A 23,268-nucleotide genomic window follows, 5' to 3' on the forward strand; every position below is an offset into this window, starting at 1 on the left:
CGTTCAGGGAGACCTAGGCCTACCCAATGGATGACTCTCATTTATACAGATATCACAGCTTTGCTTGTTGCAAGTTTCATGTATCCAACACAGGTTCCATGGGAGAAACAGCTTTCTCTGAGGCACCCTGATGCCCATCCCAACGGCAGTGAACACAATGTAAGACAACTGTCTGCTCCTTACTGAAGGGGACTCTCCAGCACCCCAGGTCCTGTTCATCCTACCTAGCCTGGAAAACTTTCCTTCCTTAAATATGGGTGTGGCCCTATTTTGCTCCTATACTTAGACAATTTGTATGTACAAATATTTCCCAAAAATCTAAAAATCATCATTCATGAAAAGATTCAAAATTATTAAAATAATTCCCATGAGGAAGACTGTAGTCTGTTCTCTTCCTTTCATCCCTACCATGGGAAAAACCCCAACTCTAGTGCATCATTAGTAGCCACCATGTGAGCTAAACTCTGTGTCCATCTACATCGTTTGTCAGTGCTCACAGCCATGTCATAATAGCCTGAGCTCCCAAAAGCCAGGGGACTTGGCCAGTGGATATAGTTTCTACGTAGTTTGTTATGACCTATATCTGAGTCTCTAAATGAATCAGTACAAATATAAGTGTGACTAGTTACAACTGAAGGAATTTAAAGCCATAAGTGACAGCCTCACACCATTTATACATATATGTATATGAACCAAAAACAAAATGATCCCAGCTTGCCTGTATTCTGACAAAGTAATCAAAAAAAGAGGCTTTGTATTTTAGTCATAAACCTTGAGACCTCATTTCTATTTGAAAATGTTTTTGTCTTACTAACCACAAAGAACAGTTGGAGTGAGTGGATCATTTATTTCAATTGCTTCTCCAGCACTGGCTCTGGGGGACAGACTTGATGATCTAATAGGTCTTTTCCATCTCTAATATCTATAATTTTGGCTATTCTGTGGCAGTTTCTTGTTGCTTTAAATAAGCCATCTTAATTCAAAAAACATACATCTGGATTTGACCTGCCTAATGTATGTCAAGAAGTTGTGTCCCTTTCATGTCCCACCAGGGACTCTGAGAGGGAAGAAAACTGAAAGGAAGCAGGGAAAAAAAAAAAAGGAGAGGGGGAAGGTATGAGTTGAACAATTTTATTTCTTATAGTTCAGTAATACAATTGTCCCTCAGGCCTATTTAAATCATACTTGTTAAAATTTAATCTAAGCATTAGTACATTTTTTCTTTAGTAATTGTTTCAAATTGTTAATTCTATTTCTTGGAAGCTGTCCTGCCATTAACTTAGGCGTTTTGTTTCGCAGATTGTAGTCATCATTTTTGACCAGTTCTTGGTCTCACACCCATCCCGCAGCTTCTCAGACTTGCCTGTCTGAGGAGGAAATAATATCTGTGTTACTCCATACGTCAGTCACTGGTGGTCCTCAGGCAAACTGCTGGAGCACTGTCACAGCTAACTGCATCACCAACAGGGTGTGCCAGCTCCTAGGAATGTGTAACTACATGGCCCTACAGTTGTCCTGAGTAGTGCAGCTGGTCAGTCTGCTGGAATAGGTGTCCTTTATTCTTTCTGCCCAGTGGTTTTAGTTGATATGTAGGTTTTTGTGAGGTGGTTTTAGTCAGTGCTTGCCTGAGATTCTTCTTCTAGACAGGAAGAGTACAGGACCATGCCTTTGTCTTACTGTCCCCCAGTCTACTCTTGTCTGCCTTGAACACAATGCAACATAAATGCTCTATTATATTTTATGATCCTTTCTTGGGTCCTTAAAATTAGAGATAGGTCAAACCAGGATAAAAACTTAAGATTGACTAGTTATACTTGTTATAGCTACACTCTATAGAAGAATCACATATGTTTTGTATGCTGCTGCAAACAAATAAGACTACATTTATTCATTCAACAATAGTAGCTGATCACATACTATTTCTAGGTACATCATCAACTTAACTGTTTCATGTGTGGTTCTTCATGCTTCAGCTACAACTTGGCCTCTAATGTAACATTTGTTCTTGTTCCATTAAAATAAGGAAGTTGTCCCTTACTGATCATTCTTCCCTTTCAGAAGATACCCACGTACCCCACAGGAACCGAAAGAGTACTAGTCCCAGTGCTAGATATATGACTGTATGTCCTGGCTGTGCCACAGGAGCTCAAGTTTTTTTGTTTTTTTTTTTGGGGGGGGGGTCTTTTTCCTTTTTATCGGTACCGGGGATCGAACTCACAACTGCCTGCTTGCAAGGCAAGCACTTATGCCGCTGAGCTAAATCCCCAGCCCAGGAGCTGAAGATTTAAATGAGCCATTTCACCTTCTTAAGCTATAGGCATAGGAATCCACCTGCTTTGCAGAGTTACTCAAGGGTCACAGGGCAGCACTTCTAAAAGTGCCTTGAAAACCTTAAATCAATATGCGCATAAACTAAGTTGTTGCAGCTAGCTGAAACTAAACAATGAAGATAAATCAAGGAAAATGTCTTCAAGACATCACATTCTGGAATCTTTTACATCCACTGGTCTTTAGAAAAAGCTAACACAGGAAACCCCTGATTTAAAAAGGCCAGTTGCAGAAATACACATAATCACTATATACAGAATATTATATTTTTATCACAAAAGATAAAAACAATAGGAAACTTCACTGGAAATGAACCTAAAACACACAAGCTCCATTTTAAAATATCCAGATTAATGTTTTTCTGCCCCACATTGGAACTGATACAGGGCCTCACCTTCAGAAATTGGTCCAGGATTCAGCTTGAGCCTTAGGATAAAGCTCCCTACAGGATTTTAATATATTGCCAGCCAGTGCTGAGAAAATTCATTCTGCTAGAAAGATAAAAAGACCTCCAGAAGGCTATTTAGAAAAACAAATTTATAGACACAAGGAGATAACTACCAACACTAGAAGAATATATATCTAATGAATGAGAGAAAATTATTAGGACCTATGGGTCCCCAGCAAGTCAATGTAGGCTAAGTCAACATTTTACCATTGGAAAATAGAGCAGGAGAAAAGACACCTAGAGATTTAAAAAATTTTTTTAAAAATTAAAAAAAAAAACCACCTTTCCCTAATTGTTAAAGTTTCTATTTAAAAATTAGTTTTAACCTGTAATATGATAGTTACAGAGTGAGTGAAGTGGCAGTATTTATAAATGTGTTATTTTCATGACCTTGATCCCTGTAGTAAATATTTATATAATGTCTAACTGAATTGTTATAATCAATCATTGCTGATAGTCTTTAATGTGCAGACAGTTTGACTGTGACCAGGCTTGTAATCTCAGATCATTTACGAAAATGCAAAAAAAAAAAGAAAGAAAGAAAGAAAGAAAACAATTTTCAGAAAGAAAGGCAGTGGTACAGTGGCATTTTATGCCTAGAAAAATAGCTACATCAGCAACTAGAAAAGCATAAAGTGCTTATCATAGTCCCAAAATAAAATACAGGAAACAAAACACTAGTTTTGCATTGTGGTACTCAGAGTTCAGCTCCCAGAGCTTTATCTTCATTTATACGCAAGGGTTTAATCTAATCCTTAATGTCAGTTACAATGAAAAAGTTATGTTCATGCATTTTCAAGTTCTGTTTTTAAGCAAAGAAAGGAACAGGAAGGTTAAATTTTCTGTTTCCTATATGGAAAGTTATTCTTTGGTCTTCAAAAATCTCTTATAATTGGAAAGAGACAAAATATCCAGAAAGTTCAGACCTCCCATGTTCTCACCAAAGACCCTTTTTTCCCTGCAAAACAAGGCTGTCTGGATGAAACCTGCCTTTTCTCATCTTCTTCCCATCCAAAAGCTGTTTCTTTTGCAGTCTGCTCTCCATGCTATGCTGAAGGGCTTTGATGCTGCTCTTCAAGGATTTCTGGATCTCTGTTATGTCATTCTTGAGCCTCCCTACCCTCTGTTAGCCACTTCTGTGGTTAGCTCATTGAGATATTAAGAAGTGTATCTACCTCCTGAAGAGTTTGATGAGCCCAGCTGTTTGTGTCCTTAACTAGACTTTCACATTAAGTAGAGGAAAGGTTCTTGATTGTCAAGTCTAAAGCTATAATAGGAAGACAGAACAGAGTTGGAAAACAAAGTGATGAAAAGAACCAGAGGTCAGGGATACTACCAGAAAAGTTTTTCAGGGCCCACTGATTTGCACATTCTTACCAAGGCATAAGTCTCCAGGATGACATTTTGACCCCTGTATGGAAAGATCCTTTCAGAGCTTGAGAGTGACTACTGGTCACATCCATGTGTGCACAGGTGGTATAGATCCACCTGAGCCCCAACACCACTTATTTATGCCTAGGCTAGGTTTTCCTCCCCAGTACTATCCCAGTGTCTGCTGTCTAGTGGGCATTCAATAAATGTTTGCCCAAATGAATCCAGTAACTTTGTAATCATATACATTGTTTACCTTGGTCTTAGGGGTGGGGATTTACCTTAGCGGCATAAGCGCCTGCCTTACAAGCGTGAGGTAGTGAATTCAGTCCCTGGTACCTAAATAAATAAATAAATAAATAGCTTTAACCTTGGTCTTGAAGTAACTCCAGCCATGTAATTTGCCTATTCAATAAGCCTTTCTAATAAAAACACTGTATGCTGCTAGATAGAAAGCCAACAACTTGGAAACGTACTAAGTGTTGTTTTGTAAGTTCAAGTATTCTTTTAGCCTGTGACAACCATTCTGTCTGTATGGCCATTCCCAAAAAGAGTATCTTTTGTAAAAAATTGAAGTATAATTTACATACAATAAAAACTCACTTTAAGTACATTAAGTCTACAAATTACAAACCTTCAAATTGTGAACTTTCATAGATATTAATGGCCCTCATATTAGTATACAAAATCCAAAGTAACATGTCTTGGCTGGACATTGTCATGGTTGTGCTGCCTACTGTACAGTGTGTTTACTGTACACTAATACAGTGCTTAGAGCCCAGGATGTTTAGAAGAGGAAAAGCAGTGGTCACATGGAACTGCTAGGAAATGTAAAACTTACTCTGTGAGACTTAAACAAATCTGATTTACAAATGTTCTCCCAGAATAGAACGCATTCTTAAGTCAGGTACCTAGTGTATAGAATTTGATGTTTGGACAAATTATTACCATGTAGCCAATCCTGATTAAGATACAGGGCATTTCTATTGCTACAAAAATGGTAGTCCCCCAGCCACATACTTTGTCTGGTTTTATCAACCACAACCTATTTCCTATTCTTCCCACTTCTGTAATTTCATACATATACATTCCTGAGTCTGACTTCTTTCACTTTGCATAATGCATCAGAAATTCATTCATGTGTTCACAAGTATCTTAATTCATTTCTTGTTATTGTTACAACAGTGTTCCATTTTTATGGTGTGCCACATTTTGGTTATCTCCAGTTGTTGATAATCATGAATAAAGTTTACATGAATGTAAAATTCACACAGAAATCATTACATGGATGTATTTTCCATAGTTTAATTTGTGTTGTTATTTTTCTTTGGATTTTTTTTAAATCAGGTATTTTTTTATGTACAAGTTGTTTGCAGAGAAATTCTGTATTTTACACAAAAAAAGCGCAAAAAGAAAAAACATAGTGATAAGTGCTTTAACATATTAACACAAGCAGTGTGTTGTCTGAACAAGAACAGCACTTAAGAGTGAAACGTCACCCTTTGGGTCTGGGGTAAGACACAACATGAGACTCACTCTCACCTATACAAGTTGTTTCAATTCAGATTTTTTATTCAACTAGTAAGCAAAGTTATGAACACCCCGATTTTTTTTTTTAAACTTCGCTGTTTGAGCTTAGAACCTTTGAACAAGTAAGATATCACTGAACTGTAGGTCTGGTTATAGTCTCATCAGTTCTACTGATCTGCATCTCTATTTCTGCTCCAGAGTAACTGCCTGATTCACTTCAGCTTTCTATTACCTTTTGAAATCAGGTTTTTTTGTTTTTGTTTTGTTTTTTGTTATTCAAAGTCCTTTTGAGTTTTTATTTACAATCAACATGCCACTTTCTATGGAAAATCCTGGTGGGATTTAGAAAAGAATTGAACTGAATCTGTAGATAACATTGTAGAGAGTATCTTAATTGATTGTCTTAACAAAAATAGATCTCCATTTATTTAGATCTTCTAAAATTTTGTCCTCGTTGTACAAGTCTTGTTTATATTTTGTTTAAAGTTTCTCATAAGTGATATTTTTCATGCTTTTGTAACTTCATACTAAGTTCAGTTTCTTCTTGGACATTGCCATTATGTAGGAAAAGTTGATTTTTTTTTTTATGTTGCCCTTATATCTTGCAATCTTGCTTAAACTGAGGACCTTGTTAGAACTATTACTTCTAAGGAGCATTTTTGTGGATTCTTCGATGTTTTTCCCCTAGATAATTGTATTGTCTTTCAATAGAGACAGATTTATTTTAGCATTCCAATCTATGTGGCTTTTGTTTTCTTGCCTTATATCACTGGTGTTGATAGTGAAATAGGAATGTTGCATGGATATCTTTGCTTTATCCTTGATCTTATGGGGAAAACATTCACTTTTACCATTAAAATTGACATTAACTGTGGGTTTTTATGAGTTTTTTTATCAGAATAAAGACTCTCCATTGTTATTTGCCTCACTTTGGAGTATTTAATGTTTCCCCATGTATATTTCTTAAGAGCACTGACAACTTGTAAATGGCTGCTGTTTAGCACACCAAATCTTTCCTGAACCTAGTCTCATATTAGTATTTCTGGAATTTATAGCAATGTTTTTAATCCAGTCCTCTTTGTCATTTGAGTGGATAGTGTGCCTAGGCAGTAATTCCCTTCCACATAACAATGTTTCTTTTCAAATGTCACTGGACATGTGGCTTTTCATTGAACAGTGCCTGTCTCACCCATGCAAGTGACATCACTGAGTATTTAGTACGATTCACTCTGATGGAAGCATGTTCATCATCACTGCCATCCCTTGTGCTGGTACAGAATGATGTGATGAATGGTCCCCTCCTGTCTCACAGGACTCTAGAGAAGCAAGTCTGTCACCATGCAATAATTATGTTCCGCTGTGTCAAAGCACAGATCATCAAACTGCTCTTACTTCCCTGGTATTTTATGAATTTTCTTATATCTATACAGTATCTATTGTATATTTTTCAAAAGTTATATGACATGAAAGATGATCTAAATGATTTATGATAGGTAATGTCTCTCCATCTTTTTGTTCATCTTAGTACTGAAATAATTCCCAAGTGATTGGATTTCGTCTCCTGATACTGATACCAGGTACTTAATTTTCTAAAGGAAGCAAAACTTTCACATTTATTTCTAAAGCAGAGCTATTTTCCTTACATTACCCATAGCCTAGCATTCTTAGCTACTGAAAACCCCAGTGCTTCTTACTGAGAGTTTATATTACTGGTCATGGCTAAAAGAACTCTCTTAAGACTTAAGAATTATCTAAGAAATAACATAATGATAGATAAGTCAGGACTGAATTGGTTTTTTAAAAAAATTACATATATTTTCCTTTCTCCCAGGTGATTTTACAGTAGTAAACAGATTGTTGTACATTCTCCTTTTAACATATAAATATTTATATGCTGTATAGCACAAAAAGGTTTTTGTTTTGAGGTACTAGAAATTTAACATAGGCCTTGTGCATTGTAGGTAAGCACTTTAGATCTCCAGCTCTTCTTATCTTTCGATAAAACTTAGTAAGGTAGGATCTCACTAAGTTGCCCAGACTGGCTTGAACTTGGATCCTCATGCTTCAACCTCCTAACTGGGATTATAAATATGTACCACCATGCTCAGCTTTGCAGATTTAACAGACTCTGGGGAAAATACAGTACTGAAATCTGACCTCTGAGGAATGGTAACTGCTTGAATTGTATATATAGATTAAAAACAAAAATGTTTTATGTTCCTCAGGGCTCACACAAAAACCAGTGAGACCATTCACATATGCTTCTGACTGTTCATCATATTTGGTTTGAAACCATGGTTTTGTTACTCAAAGACACACACTTAAGTGTGTATTTCTCCTTCTCCCGGTCATTGGCCCAAACTAAGAAAATAATCCACTAGAAAATAATGCATTCATGATAATATCCCCAGCACTTATGTATAGCTTGTTACAGGCACTAATAAATATTGTGAGTTAATAAATTTATGCCAGGAAGGCATTTTCAGATGAAGTTCCCCCAAAGACCTTATAATTAGCGTGGGGCATCCTCAAACCCAAGGTATGTTGAGCTTTGTCTCTGGAAGGAATAGCTAATACGCCTTGGTGTCTTTCAATGGTATATAAATACCTTTGTGATTAATAAAATTCACTTAAGCATATCCTTGAAGGCTTTTGAGCATTACCTGTTTTTTCAGTGAGCGGCTGCTAAAAGTACAACTCCTATGTGAGTGTCTTTAATGTTTTATATTTCCTCATACGTGAGAATTTTTTTCACCATGTTTTCTCATATTCCCTTGTGTATTATAAAAATGGGAATTATTAGTCCTAGAGCTTAAAAGGCCAAAAATCAAGTAACTTGATCTTAGTTGCTTAGGTTAGCCTTAAAGCAGGACTATGGTGTAAAATAATATCAGGAACTTCACTTTGAAAATGTTGTTGGCCTTTTCCTTTGTACCTAGTCTTTTCTTGTACTTTCATAGTGTCTGGGAGAAAAATACCACATCTTGAAGATAACACCTTATGTTTTCCCTTAGATTTAGCATTTAGGAAAGCATTTCTAAAAGTGTACTTTCATGCCAGTGTTGGAGTGTCACCTTATCACCTGTTCCCACTATGAAAGCCAGAAAGGGAAGATGTTCTGGCTGGGTAGGAACAGAACCAATCTCACTGTGTTCAGCTAAGTGCAGATAATTAGTGATCTCAACATTGCAAAGGCAGCTAGTCCTGCCTCTTACGCTGATCCAGGTATTTAAGGACATGCACAATGGCCTCACTTTCCAGGTGTGGATAAAGCTAGAGAGCTTATCCCATGCCATACAGATCTATACCAGGAACAGTATAAGGAAATAGTTACTGCCTGTATTCATTTTCTAGGACTTCCATAACAGAATACTACTTGGTGACTTAAGACAACAACGTATTATTATCTCACAGTTTTGTAAGCCAGCAAGATGTCAGCAACATTTGTTGCATCTAAGAGCTCTAGGGGAGAATCTTTCATGCCTCTCCTCACTTGGGTGATGACTGGAAATTATTGGTATTCCTTGGCTTGTAGCTAAATTCACTCCATTCTCTGCCTCAATCTTTACATGGTTTGCTTTTGTTTCTTTAACACATTCCTACCAGCTTGAAACACTAGTGGTACATGCATTAATGTCCCTTTGGGCCCATTCCACACAGCGGGACAGCCTCATGCCACCTAATGGGATAGTTATACAGTGGATCAGCTACCCACCACTAATAAATATGAATTATGTGAATGCAATAAAGGATATCTGTTAGATTAGGACAACCCTAATTGTTCATCTTAATCTGATTATATCCACAGTTTTTCTAAACAAGGTCACTGGTACTGGGGATTGGGATTTTTAACATAGTTTTAGATAACCAATTCAAACTTAGAACACCATCTAATTACTACTGTATACTACTTACATGTAACATAAAAATTCGACCCTATATCAGGCCAATGGAAATGGCTTTGTTGATTTTATTAAGGAGAAATTAATTATACAAAGAAATTTGTCATGACATTAAAGTGACAGATAAATTTGACATTATTACCACTGTTATCAATAAAGCTTTTCAGCATTTTAAAAAATATTAATTATAGTCCAACTCTAGAACAATGAACAATTATTCCATTGTTCTAAAGTTAGCTTCCCTCTGCAAACTCATTTATAGTAAAGGTTGGTTTGTCTTCCATAGACAGGGTTGTGAATCTTTAGTATCATCTCTTAGCTTTCTGCACCCAGCACAGAGAACTCTGAGGTGCCTGTGTAATCTGAGACTCCAGACTAGAGACACTAACATGAAGCTTGTCACCTAGCACCAACTCTCTTACAAGTTATCCTCTGTGGTTAAGTATCAGGATGCCCCACCCATGTTCTGGGACACAGCCAGTGATTCATAACTCTTTTCAGTAAATTTCCTTATATGTTATTATAATTGAATTAAAGATAACATATTGAATATAAATACCTTACACTATACAGGGCTTGCATTTTAACAAATACTTTCATTTACATATCATATCCAACTCCCAAATTTTTCAAAGTTAGATTATAGCATCAATTTGCAAGGTGTTACAGCCTGACCTGACTTCATTTCATTAAAACTCTCTTTAATATCACCATATAATGTTTTATATGAAAAACTGGAAGGAAGGCAGAGTCTCTATGTTCATTTCACCTGGGGTGGCTAAGTGCCTATTACAATGAATGGATGAAAATGGCTTGCATTGAATAAATTAGCAAAATCACAAAAGGAAACCACTATGGGAAATACTTTTATATATGTAATTGCAAAAGTCCTCTAGTGAATATGTCAATCTGTACTAAATAAATAAACTTGTTTATAGACATGTTCAGTATTAGCTTCCACTCTTTCACAGCCCTTTGCCAAACAAAATCTCGCTAGAAGTAGGATGTTCACACCCAAGTAGGTGTTTCTTAAATAAATATTTTTACTATATGGAGACCGAAACCACTTTTACAAACTTCAGATTTTGATTGAAACACTATATTTCTTTAGGCTTTTTTTTCCCCCTCTCTCATCTCTCTCTCATCTTTTCTCCTTGGCAGCCCCTTGTGCTTTAGCTTCCCTTCATGAATGTGAAGCCAATAATGTGCACTTGTAGGCGGTCAGTAGCTCCTAGAATATTGCCGTAAGAGTGCCCACCTCTAGGCAAAGAGATGCACAGGCCTGGAAGAGGTAGGCCTCCCTCAGTCCAGCTGCCTAGTCAGTGCCACTACCATGTGGACTACACATGCAGAGAAAGGTCCACTTGCAAAACAGCTTCCTTCCCCTCTCCTAATATCTAGTTGAAATGATTCATTGGATAATTTAAATGTTGAGATTTTATATCCTGAGAATGTCAGTTTGTGTTTCATTTCAGCGCTATGTAATTAGGTTAAAGGCAGAATTCATTCAGCCCATCCCCACGAAATCAGGGTAAGAGTTACTGAAATTCTTTTATGAGGATAACTTTGATCCCAACTTTTGCCAACTGACATGGAACAAGTCTCAATTGACTTAACTCATTAGTATAGTATTAGTGTTGAATTCTTCATAAGCCTTGTAAACATCTATTTTGTTACTCTGGCTATACTAATAAGCAATGATGATCAAGTATTTTAATTATAATACCTTCTGTTAAATCTAATAATATTTCTCCTTTATGTGCCCAAACAAAACCTGTTTTTGGAGACAGTATGACAGCCAGCAATTGACTTAAAACAGTAGTGAGATGAGTGATCTGGGCCAGTACACATTCCTAATTACTGTAACTCCAAAAGCCCACTATTTAGAATCAAAACAGAACCCAATAAAATGAGCACTTTCACTACAAAAATAATATGGCCAGGGATGATTCTATATCTCAGGATAGTCATTTAATATGATAGCTCTGCTCACATTAATCTTTCACACCAGAGGAAAAAGAATATGTGTCTTGAAATCATGTACTGTGATCTAGCTATGTTCTTTTTGCTCAAGATTGCTTTGGGTATTTGAAGTCTTTTTGTACTTGCATAACAATTTGAGAATTTTTTCTAGTTTTCTGAGAAATTAACATTTTGATAGGGATTGTGTTGACTGTATACATTACTTTTTGATACTATGAACATTTTCAGTATTAATTTTTTTTCATCCATGAACATGGAAGGTCTTTCCATCTTTTAGTATCTTTTTAAGTTTCTTCCTAAGTATTTTATTTTTTAATAGATATAGAAAAGCTACTGAATTTGTATCCTGTAAGTTACTGAATTTGAGTTCTAATATGTTTTTGATGGAACATTAGGTTTTTCGATCTATCAAATGGTATCTGCAAATAATTTAATGTCTTCTTTTGTATTTGGATGTCCTTTTCTTCATAGTGCCTCTTTTTGTTTTTGTTCTTCATATTGCCTAACACCCTTTTAATTTGGATATCCTTTCTTCATATTGCCTAAATGCTCTTGCTAAGACTTACAGTACTACATTATAATAGTGGGATGGGACATTCCTTATTTTAAAGGAAATGCTTTCAGCTTTTTTCCCCATTCAGTGTGATATTGGGTGTGAATATGTCATAAAATCTTCTTAATTTTTTTAGTACATGTTTGCAGTATATATAATGATTATATTCACTGTAGGGGATTGGTATATGTATATAACATATTTCAGTTCCCTTCTTTCCCCCTTTCCCCTCACTCCCCTTTTATTTTTCCAGCATCACATTAACTTACAAAATCTTATAAATTATCAATCATATGTCATATATAGCTTTTAGTAGGTTGAGATATGATCCTTGTATACTTGATATCTTCCATACTTTTATCATGAAGGGATGTTATCTTCTGCATCTCTTGGATGATCACATGATTTTTATCCTTCATTCTGTTGATGTGATGTTACATATATCAATTTGCCTGTCAAACTGTCTTTGCATTCCTAAAATGGAACCAACTTGATCACAGTAGGAGTTTTTGCTGGTCTCACTTACTTGATTAAGTCTCTAACTTTTTTTGTCTTTTCCTGAACATTGGTTTTATACCCTGGATATACAGAGATGCATAAAACTGCAAATGCTATGCCTTTTTGAGGATGTCAATCAATGAAGAGAAATGAGAATGAATGGTTAAGAGTTGAGCCCCCAGAAAATATTTGGATTAGTCACTCAAGCCAGTTTGGCACTTTTATCATACTTACATGTGTTTGTTGCTTAGAATAATCTTAGACCTCTTTGTTTTGATTGTTTAAAGTAACAGAGTAAATGTTTAATTATTCGTATTAAACTATTAATGTATTAAGTACATACACTACCATGGAAAAAATAATGTGTACATAGGAAGATAACACTGATAAAGACTTTTCTAAAATAGTGTGGTTTATTATTACTCAATTATTTTGCTTAACAACAAAAATCTTTAACATTGCTCATAATTTGAAATGACTTAGTTCTTGGAAATGGTAATTTTTAACAACTAAATTTAAGTATTTTTTTTAATTTGAAATGTCAAAACAATTTGATAACAACCCAAGAATTTATAAAAGTACAATACTGGTATTTTAAGAATCTGACACAAGAAAAACATGCATAAAATGACAAGTTTCTCAAGATTTATAGACTTTGGGTTACTTGGAATAGAGTGAAAGTTAATGTTATGTTTTTTCCCATTCTGCCAGGCAGAGAAGACCTCTTATTTAAAGGGCAGGGCTCATTCACTGTTCTTAAATCAAGGTTCTGCTTATGACCAGCTGCCCTCCATGATTTGAAAGGATATTTTTAACAATGAAGAAGATATACAGGAAGAAAAATGTTTAATGAAGAGTTTTGTGTGTTTACACTGCTATACATCATATGGCTCAATTCACATTCTCTGGAATATCATAATGAAATTATCAAAGGAGGAAGTCACATGGCAGTGTTACAAACAAGATGTGCCTATTTTTGTTTGCTAATGAAATTCAGCTATGACTTTTCACTTTGATTTTGTCTTAGATGATATTCACCTTTATTCATTGTAATTAAATCTCTGGGTAGCAAAGAGCATATTTTACTCTTTAAAATATCCTTTAAAAGCAATTGTGTAGCTCTGATATGATCCTTCAGAGCTTCAAAGATATATAATATTAAAGCAAAACAGTAAGTCTCTTAGGGCACAATCATGTCCTTAGACAGAGACCAAGACAAGGGCTTGCATAGTAAATCTAGTGAACCCATAAAAGGCAGGGCTAAGTTCAGGTCAACTGTGGGAGCTGTGGAATTTGAGATAAGCAAACTCTCCTTTGAAACAATTTGTATAGTCTCCTGTTTGGCTGTCAGAAGAGAGGTAGGAAAATACCATTTTAAGTTACAATTTTTATTATAAATCCTAGAGCCATGCACCGTTTTTGTACACAGGAGGCTGAGGCAGGAGGACTGTTGTGAGTTCAAGGCCAATCTGAACTACATAGTGAGACCCTGTTTCAGAAATAAAAAGAGGTTATTATAAAGCCTGGGCATTGGGGGGCTAACTTACTTGACTCATGAAACAGTTCTTATACATAGTACTGGCCTTCCTAGCCCAAGCATAATCAGTTGTTCCCATCAGCTAAATACTAAGGGCTAGTGGGCTTCTGTTGTCAACCTCCCCTGCCAGCCTCCTTTTCCTCCCAACAGAGCAAAGCCAGGACTATTGAGCTCTGCCCTCTGTGCCACCCCTTCATCTCTGTGTAGTGGAAACTGCCTTGGGGTAACTTCTAGGGTCTTGGTAATCAGGAAGGTGCCTGTGACCTAAGTTTATCCGAAATGCAGTCTGCCTTATACTTAATTAGGAGCTAACTAAGAGGTTAAAATCAAACTAAGAGGTGTGCTCCAGATCTTCTTCTTATCCATTTTACTGTTACATTTAACTCAAGATGGCCAACTCCAAACAGATCCAGGCAGACCACAATATCTTCTTAGCCTCACATCAAACACTGAGCATAGCCTCGGGAAGACTTTAATGCACAAACACTGCAGACTGAAGGATGTGCACTGGAACCAGGAAGCAATGCTCCAAAGTAAGGACTGCAGCTCTCCCGAAAAGAATCCCAGCCATTCTCAGCAACAGCAAGGTCCCAAGCTCTTCCAATGATGAGCTGAGTTCGTATCATGAAAGCCAGTGTGACAGCTTCTCCGAGAGAATCAACAGCACACCATCTTCTTTTTATGCTGTTGGCAGCAGTCCTCAGAGTAGCTGTCTACACCAGTACCACACTGATTTAGTTCAGCTGGATGTTACAAGTTGACCATTAGTTATCAATCCACCACTTTTAAATTTTTTTTCTCCATGCTTTGAGGAGCCTATAAATCACATTATGTTTTTAAAACAAAATATTTGTTTGTTTTTTGATTTGAGACACAATTTCAGTATGTAGTTTACACTGGCCTCAAACTCACTATGTAACAACCCTGACTGGCCTCAAACTCACACCGGTCCTGCCTCAGCCTCCCAAAGTGCTGGAATTATAGTAAAATGTTATTTCAAATTAAATAGAACTAAAACCTAAACTCAAGCAAAGACTGTTTTCTCCCTTCTCCTCTGAGAATGATATCAAAATATATTTTATTTGTGGAATTTAAAACAGTTATGTTAAACCAGAACCTTATAAAGCCAGGGACTATTCCCTTGGTATAGAGGTACACAATCAAACATAGTGATTTTGCAGAGTACAATGTGTGATGGAAAAATAAGTGAATGTTTACATTTTTAAAAATCACATCAAAACAAACATTGCCATTAATCCCCCTCAAATTCCCACCCTCCTCCCCATGCACATGTGCTTTGAACTCACTTAATCCATCATTCTTGCCACTTTCTGAAGTTCTGGAAGCTCTATTTTACATGTTTGTGGCTGCTTTGATGTCCTCCTTTGATGAACTGATTCACAATAGTTAACTTTGATAGTCATTTAACTTTGAGGAAAGTTGCACAGTGCTAGTGACTAGGTTCAAAGAGGACACACCAAATTTTTATAAGCCTGTCTTCCCATTCGATGGTGCTTGCCAGTGGTATTCACCATGTTTTTAAATCGTATCTTATGTCTCAGTTACTTCTCTCACTGTTGAGACAAAATACCCAACATCCAAAGGAGAGAAGGTTTATTTGGCTCTAATTTATAGAAGCTTCAGTTCATAGTTGGCTGGCGCTAAGGCAGGGTGACATGGCAGAACAGCATCTCAGAGGAGCAACAGTTCATGACAGGCAGAAGTTGGCAAGGCAGCAAGCTACAAGTGACAAGCAAGGAACCTTTCTGTCCCTTATATCTTATCCAGGCTACAGACCCTTAAGACAGATGGCATTCATACTCAAGTAGGCACCCCTGATCATCCTACCCAGAACTACACCAAATCAATTAGTGGACTAATTTAGTAATCACATGCCCTTGACTCCAGCATCATACTCTCTAAATCCAGCCACCTCTCAAAAGCCTCACCTATGATGGCATGAGGCTTTGGGGGGATACCTAGATACAAGCCATAAACTGTATGTATGTATCTATATATGTATTTTAAACAGGGACTTATTTGTTGCCCAGGCTGACCTCCAACTGATGGACTGAAGAGATGCTGCTAAAGGGGTTGCCAACATGCCTGACTGTCTTTTGCTTTTCAAATTAGTTTGTGTTCCTTAACATGTGTCAATTGATGATAACCCATCAAAAAGAGAAAATCAATTTGAGAATTAAATGTTTTCTGTAGCTTGTCTATGTTCAATCTCACACATGCACACACGAAAAAATTAAAAGTACATGTTATGAATTCCCAGTGCAGTGGGTAAAGTCTGTGTCTTCTTATCCATACTGACATATTACAGAACATAATTTGAAGCTGAATGGATATCAGAAATTGAGAACTAGCTTGGTACACAATTTCAAAACAACTAAGAACTAAAATTGATCTTTTAAAAATTTATCTTTGCTAACTTGGAGAGATGGTAACATATCTGCCCTTTCCAACAAATACAGGAGCAATGAGAAATTGAGAACAGAGATTAGATCAGATATAAAAGTTTAAGTGGTATACAGCAGATAGAAGCCAGTTTGTTGAAGGAGGTCTGATTGTGTTACTGATCATAATTTTCCATGGATGAAGGTCCTGACTATTTTGAATCAAAGTCTAAGGTTTACTAAGTAGGGGCATGTGTGAAGATGTGGAACCAAGAATCATTTACAAGATCCCTCAGAATAAAGCAACTAGAATAGAAAGTGTCTCATGAGAATGTGGCCTCTGGAAGGCCCTAACACCAAGCAATGTTTAAATTTGGCTTCAACATTCACAACACAAATAAAAGAAAGTGCACAGTTGACCCAAGAAGAATTTATCTTCATTCATCTTCCTGTAAAGTTGCTTACTCTGGAATGGTGGCCAAATTTGGGACATTCCGTGATTGCCTTGCAAAGACTACATCCTTTGTACATCAAAAGGAAAAAGCAATATTTCAGGGTGGAGGACCCTAGAGGTTTGGTTTGCTGAAATTGCTCTTCACTAATTATACACGCTTGTTTGTTCCCTTCCTTATTTTAGAATTAGAATAGAAAGGACTCATTACAAGTCTGAGTCAGCCCTAAAGTTTGATTTTTTTCATTAGACTAGGCTACTTGAGGATCTATGTTATTAAACATGTAGTTTTTAGTTTGTAAAGAAGAGTGCTAAAACATCTGTATTAATCTTTACAGTCCCCTTGTTAATATTAATTAAGAACTATTAGTATAACGCATCCTGGAAATGTTAAACCTAGTTACTTCTCAGCCAAAATTCAGTTTCTTCCTTAGACCTATAAAAAGAATCCAGCTTAGCCCTATGTCCAGTTCACCCTCATGCAAAACACTCCTGTTTGTTAAATGTTACAGGTTTTAAAATTTTTATTTGGACATATTTGCAGTAAAGTTTACATCTTAGAGAGATGTGCATAACAACTTAATTCTTAACAGGTTCTCCTTCCTCCCCTTCTCCTTTCCCCCATTTTCATTATCTTTTACTTCATGTTTACGACATATGTTTACATTCATTGGTGATTATTTGGTACATGTAAGATAGACACATCTTAAATCCCCCCCCTCCCATTCTCCTTTCCACCAGTCTTTTATTTTGCCATTTGTACTTTGATCTATTCAAATGAATTTTTGAGGAATCTATTTTCCTACGTCTTGAATTTAGCCTTCCTTATAGTTGAATAGCATTCCATTATGTATAAATACCACATTTTCATTATCTTTTTGTCTGTTCATAGATACGCAGGCTGCTTCCAGGATTTCCCTACTATGAATTGTGCTACTGTAAACACTGTTATACATATATTGCTATAATGTAAATGTGTTTAGCACTCTGGGGGAAATCCCTAGAAGGGGAATAGCTAGATCAAATGGAATTTCTAATTTTAGTTCTTTAGAAATCCCCATATGATTTCCGTAATAGTTGTACTAGTTTACAGTCCCACTAATAAGCAGGATTCCTTTTTCACTGCAATTACACTAGCATCTGTTGTTTGATTTCTTGATGACTGCCATTCTTTCTGGTGTATGATGAAATCTTATTATGATTTAATTTGCTTCTCTCTCTCAGAGACATTGGACATTGTTTCATATGTTAGTTGACCATTTGTACTTCTCAGATGTGTCTTTCCATTTCACTTTCCCACTTCTCAAGTGGGTCTTTTGAGTGGTCTTTTTAAAATTCTTTATATACTGTCCTAGCTATTAGTCCTGTAAGTAATAGTTGGCAAAAATTTTTCCCATTCAGTACGCTGTCTCTTCACCCTAATTGTTTCCTCTGCTATGCTATCCAACCCCATTTGTTAATTCTTGCAGTTATTTCTTGTGCAGTGGAAGTCCATTCAGAAAGTCCTTGCCTCTACCTGACTTCAAGTGTTTTAGCTAATGTTTAAAATTTTGGTCTATTTTGATTTTAGCTTAGTACATTGTCTTGGTTACTTTTTTTCTCATTGCTGAGACAAAGTACCTGACACCCAAAATTAGGGAAGGAAAGTTTTACTTAGCTTACAGTTTTTGGAGGTTTCAGTCTGTATTCAGCCAGTGCCAAAGGAGGTGTAGCTGTTCATGGTGGCCACAAGCAACAAAAGCAAACATTAAAAAAGGAGAAGGCATGCCTCGTTCCATCCCTTATATTGTATGCCTGCTCCCCACCTGTGGGTGGGTGCAGCACTCACACCTCCAATCCCAGCTCTAGACAACAAACTAATCACAAACACAAGATTCAGCCACCTTATGACTGCATGAGGCTTTGCATGAGGACATTTAAACAAACCACAACATACACAGTTAGAGATACAGATCCAGCTTCAATCTTCTTCAAATACTGTGGTACTCAGATTCACAAAGGCTTTTGTTTGCAAACAGTTTGATTCACAAACAGAAGCATTTATCAAAATTTTATTTGTAAACTCTATGTTAGATAACAAACATGACTATGGCCATCTTTCCCACACAAACACAAATGTGATCTTTTCTAAAATTATGGAAGAAATTTAAGTTCATGAATCAAGGTGGTCTGATAGTAAACATGGGTGATTTCAATTCTTTTACATTTATCTAAGCAGGCTTTGTAGATTAGTATTTAATCTATTTTGGAGAAAGTTTCATGAGATCCAGAGAAGAATGTATAATTTGTTGTAGTAGGATAGAAGACATACAAATCTAGTAAGTCTGTATGTGCAAGGGTGTGGTTCAACTCCTGATATTTATTGATACTTTAAGTTCATCTTTTTGTGAAAGTGATAGTTAAAAATGAAAACATGACCAACATCTCTGGCCATTAGAGTGAAAAACAAATTAAACCATGCTAAGATTTATCTTACACCAGAAAGAATGGCAGTCATCAAGAAATCAAAGGACAACAAATGCTGGTGTGGCTGCAATGAAAAAGGAATCCTGCTCATTGTTGGTGGGACTGTATTTATTTGCTCTTTTGGGTCCAGATATTTTTGTGAAAATAGGTGTTCCATTTGGAGATAACAACAATATGTAATATATTAACCACTGTTAATTTCCTATTGTCATGAAAAAGAATTTTTTTAAAGATAGGTGCTCCAATATTCAGGGCAGATATACGGTGTTTATCAGCATTCTCTCTTCTTGTTGGATTATACTATGACTAGTATGTAGTGAACTTCTTTGCCTCATCAATTTTAACTTGCAGTTTACTCTAAGATTAAAATGGCTACTTATGCTCCTTTTCAGGGTCCTGGCACATAAAATATTGTTTTCCATCCTTTGATTTTTAGCCTGGGAGTATCTTTTTGGATTAGATGAATTTCTTGAATACAACAGACTGTTGGATTCTGTTTTATTTTAAATGAAAAAAGATACAAAATTTCAAAGCAATAATAAGCAATTAAAGTGGTTAATATATTGTGTATTATCTTCAAATTAGTTGTTCAGGTTACAAGATATAGGCAGGAAAAAAATGATCAAACAATAAAACAATGAAAGCACAAATTGTGCTTTTTGATGAACAGAGATTAGTAATACAGTTGCATGTGTGTATGTGTGTGTGTATAATCTTTTCCCTTTCTCCTTTATCCTATCCCAGTTTTTCTTTCCTTCTGAGCAGTTTCTTTCACTTTCACAATATCTATTGTACATTTTGGATCTTATTTACCCTTTCAGTTTTTTACGCTAGGGAGACAATATAGCATTTACACATGCAAATCTGATTCATTTCACTTAAGAGTACTTAGGAGTCTCAAATTGCATAAATTTACCTATAAAGTCTCAAGCTTATCCTTCATTATAGCTGAGTAATACTCCATTGTGTAAAAATACATTTTTTTTTATCCATTCCACAGGTGATGGGCCTTTGGGTTGTTTCTGAGATTCAGTTATTACATAGATTGTTTTTTACTACAGTCTGTCAATTTGTATCTTAACTGGAAAGTTAAGGCCATTAACGTTGAGTTATTACTGTGGTATTAATTCCTAATATGGTTGTTTTCGGTTGTTGATGCCTTTCTTTTTCCTGTTTTTTCACCAAGCTTCATGTATGCATTCCATCTGGTTTTTTAGCTTTGTTGCTTTCATTATTTCTGTCTAGGATATTCTTCAGTATTTTTGGAGTGCTGGTTTGGCATTCATAACTCTCTTTCAGGAAATGTCCTTATTTCTCCAATTTTAAAGAAAAGTTTGGTTGGATATGTTAATCTGGGTTGGAAATTGTTTTCTTTTAGGGCTTGTAGTACTTTACCCCCAGCTCTTGTGGCTTTCTAACATGTTCCCAACTACTGGTAGTATTTACATGACAGTCCCATTAGGCAGCTTTTACTACCTGATATTTTCCCATGCTGCCCAAGAGGACAGTTATGCATGTACCACTGGTGGTTCAACATCACTCAGCAGCAAGACATATGAACTATGGCCCTGTTGTGAATGTGTTAAAAATGTATCTGCTGTAACTCTAATGGGTTCAACTATTTGTGAATTTTTTTTCTACTTTTAAAAATACTGCTTTGTTGTTGTTGTTTTTGTTGTTGCTGGACAGCTGGCATTTTAATCATGGGGAAGGTTTTTTTTCCTCATCATAATTGATATTCTGTAAGCCTTGCTTATTTATAAATTCAGGTCCTGAATTTGGGAAGTTTTCTATTATTCCATATCCATTACCTTCTAGTTTCTAACTGTAATCAGTCTTATTTTGCTTTTTTTAGTGTCACCTAGTTAACTGATGATTTTTTGTTGTTGTTCTCTTTTCTTGAGGCCTTCCCTGAGTATTTTGTCATAACTTGTGCTTTTGTCCTTGATTTCAGAAACCCTGTCACATTGGTCATTTCTCCAATTTAGGAATTCTATACACATTATATCTGGAATTTATACATGATGCTTTTCCATCAATTCTGTTATATTTGGAAATTTTGTCATTCATGTTTTGAACTATTTTAGTTAGCTTTTCCAATTTTTTGTTTCCCCCAAATTCACACTGGTCTTGTGTATCATAATACCATAAACTTTTCCATTGTGTCTTTTTGAGCTCAGTTTCTTTATCCTGTCTTTATATCCAGTTTGGCCAATACCATGTATTGACAAGAGTAGCTTTTCTCCACTGTATGTTCTTGGTGCACTATCAAAAATCAGTTGACTGTATAAACATGCTGGGTTGATCTATGCCAATACCATCCTACTGATTATCATAGCTTCACAGGATGTTGGAAGTCAAGTATTGTGATGCCTCCAGTTTTGTTGTTGTTTTTGTTGTGATGTTATAGGCTTGTTTTCTAGCTGATAGGCTTTCAGTAAGATACTGGATCATGAAGGGCCATGAGATCTTTAAACTCATCAGTGGATGAGATCACAATGTGATGGCATAATCTGGAGGCTATGGAAATGGCAGAGGATGGACTCGTTGGAGGAAACGCAGCATGGAAGCATGATCTTGAGGACTATGTCTGGTCCTCTCAACTCAGAGGAATACTGGGCTACTTCGTGTCTGCTATGAGTAACTTTCTCGTACTATGCCTTTTTGCCATGATGTACTACCTTACTGTAGACTGAAACCTCCAAAACTATGAACCAAAATAAATCTTTATTCTGTGGTCTTTTCAGGTATTTTGACACACAGCAACAAATCTCAGTTGCCCTACCTCCCAGTATCACATTGGCTATTCTGAGTCATTTATGATTCTATATAAATTTTAGAAGTGTTTTTTATGTTTCTGTTAAAGTTGTTGGCATTTTAATGGGAACTGGACTGAATGTATAGATAACTCTGGGAAGGATGATCATTGAGTCAGCTTTGTGTTGTATGACCAAGAAAAAAAAATTTAGAAAACAAAAGACTTTTTCTCATTTTTTTTAAGCAAAACAGAAAAAGGGATAGAAACAACACAGAATTTCAAAAATGAGAAGGGAAATTAACACTAGATAATATATTGCATATTGTTATCTGAGAAGTAGCTGTTCAGGTTACAAGATTTAGGCATGAAAAAATGATCCATGAGAGCACAACTGTTTTTTTTGATGGACTAACAGATTAGTAGTATACCTACCTATCTTGTGATTGAGATATATATATATGCACACACACACATATATATGCATACAAACACATATATATGTGTACCTATATATATAATCTTTTCCCTTCTTCCTTTTCTCCTTTCCCCTATCCCAGTTATTCTTTCCTTTTGAGCACTGTCTTTTCCTTTCACTATCACAGTATCTATTGTACATTTTGGATTTTATTACTCTTTCAATTTTGTTTTACACGAAGGGACAATACGATATTTACACATGTGAGTTTCTTTCACTTAGGAGGATGGTATCAAGTTGCCTCCATTTACCTATAAAAAGCCTCAAGATTATCTTTTTTTTTACAGCTGAACAACATTCCATTGTATAAAAATTCCACATCTTTTTATCCATTCCACAGTTGATGGGCATCTGAGGTGATTCCAAGTTTTAGCTATTACAAACTGTGCTGCTATAAACATGGGTGCACATATATCACTGTAGCATGATTCTTCAATCCATGATTGGCAGGCTCTAAGGCAGAAACATCATGGTGAAAGAGCCTAACAGGACAATTACTTACCTCATGACACCAAGGTAGCAAAGTTAGAAGGAAAAAGCCAGAAATGAAGGGTCCAGAGTTAACA

The 23,268-nt window shown here is 36.0% G+C and overlaps 1 protein-coding gene across 4 annotated transcripts in view; it reads left to right on the plus strand.

Annotated features, from left to right (window-relative positions):
* Supt3h (SPT3 homolog, SAGA and STAGA complex component) overlaps window positions 1–23,268 on the plus strand; it is a 357,727-nt gene that overhangs the window by 309,054 nt on the left and 25,405 nt on the right. The gene's annotated exons all lie outside the window — the stretch shown is intronic.

Source organism: Cavia porcellus, unplaced genomic scaffold (genome assembly GCF_034190915.1).
Source record: "Cavia porcellus strain 051 isolate PalLab524CR breed Dunkin Hartley unplaced genomic scaffold, mCavPor4.1 scaffold_28, whole genome shotgun sequence".
NCBI lineage: Eukaryota > Metazoa > Chordata > Mammalia > Rodentia > Caviidae > Cavia > Cavia porcellus.